Here is a 1,913-nt window from a genome sequence, read left to right on the forward strand (position 1 = left end):
AATGTCAATTCAAACTATTTTGTTATTTTTAAATTAATTAATATTAATAATTATTTAAACTATTTAAATTCATTAATTATTTTTTTTTTTACATGCAAGGAACCGGGAGAAAAAATAACTACGTGATTATTTAACTTCTGCTTGTAAAAGGGTTATTGGTTATGGTTGGAGAAGACGAATTATTGTTTAAAAGAAGTAATTGGAAATTTGTTGGTTGATATTAGAATTTGTTAAATTAATTTATATGAAAACTAATACAAAGTGTATATATGTATTAGTTTATTGAGATTTAATTTTGTAAGGGAATATAACTAATTGGATTGTGATGGAAAGTATGCTTGTCTAATTGTTGAGCGTTGAATTTGAAATTGTAATTTATTAATTTGCTCTATTGTGCTTAAGGCGATGTGAGGTAATTATTTTAAATAAAGGATTTTTTAATAAAGGATTTTTTAACAATTATTCGTTTAAATATTTGAGTGAAAAATTAAATAAATATATTTTTTTTTTTTAAATTGAAAATAATTTGCTCATGGATAAAAACTGAACTGGGGATAATTTTAAAATTTTCGCAGAAGGCTTTCTATGTAAAATTTAAGTTTTTTCAGAGTTTTCGAGATTTGAATGAAATGAATGAAATGAATGAAATTTAAGAGTGCTTAAAAGTGACAAACTACGTGAGGAGACGTGTGTGCTTCAACATTACAGGTAAAAATGGGCCAAATGTCCCGTTATATTTTTGACTATGCTACGGGATACAGGTAAAATGGCTTTCCAGTCACCTTGCTCTACGCTCCCTTACTGGAGATTTGTTTGTTAGTTTTACGAGAGTTTTGAAATTTGGTTAGGATAGATTTTGAAAATTGAAATTGTTAGTTCTACTGGTTTGGGAAATTTTTCTACTTTACGAATGGTGGTTCAAAATGTGTTTGTGAAGTGTTTTGAAAAACTATTTCTAATGTTAGTTTTTTGTATATATTATGAAATTTAATGCTGAGGGGGAGAGAGAATCGAAAAAAGAAAATAAATGTGGTTTTATATAATAAGGTTTAGTTGGGGAGCTAATTGAGATTGGGTTAGGTTGTAAATGGGATTTCAAATTCTACTCTATAAAAACTTTAAACTATTTGCCGGTTTGAAAACTCTCGATGTAACTACGCCGCTTGGAGAAAATCTCGTCGCCGGAACAGATGGAATCGGGAATCTCGCACACAGCACACACTAAGCACAATGTTCTCGCGGACCGCTCAACGAAAGCTTATTTGCTGAAGGCTTAATTTAATTAATTACGCAGATGGCGATGCTAATAAACTAATTGTCTAATAATATTTTTAAATTCAAAGTTTGTTCTTGCGGAGGGCGATTTAATAAAATAATTTTGTTTGCTGAGGGCTTGATATAATATATTGAATTTCTAAGGGCAAACCGTTAACTAGAATAATATATTTGTTAAAAAACATAAAATGTTTTGCAGAAGGCAACTGATAGAAAGGAATTTTATTTCTACGCGGAGGGCGATGCTAATTTCCCGACGGCAAACTGGGATTTATAAAAAGGCAATTTAATAAAAAATTTAAATAAAATTAAATGCAGAAGGCTTATGGCAATCGGAACGGTCAACACAAGAACACTTCACTTTTCACACACACACACACTAGTGATTCCGGCCGAAGTCTCAACGAAAGCTTGATGCAGAGGCGATGCTAAATAACAATATTTTCTTTAGGCACTTGTTTTTAAAAGAAATTAATTAATATTTTGTATTTTGCAGAAGGCTAAAATATATTCAATACACTGTAGGTGATTCTAGATAATATATGTAAAGAGAAATTAAATCACAGTTATTGCAGAAGGCTTATATAAAATTATTTTAAGTTAATATGGCACTGAAGGTGATGCTAATTCAAGAATAA

The sequence above is a fragment of the Anopheles coluzzii genome (genome assembly GCF_943734685.1).
Source record: "Anopheles coluzzii chromosome X unlocalized genomic scaffold, AcolN3 X_unloc_54, whole genome shotgun sequence".
Taxonomy (NCBI): Eukaryota; Metazoa; Arthropoda; class Insecta; order Diptera; family Culicidae; genus Anopheles; species Anopheles coluzzii.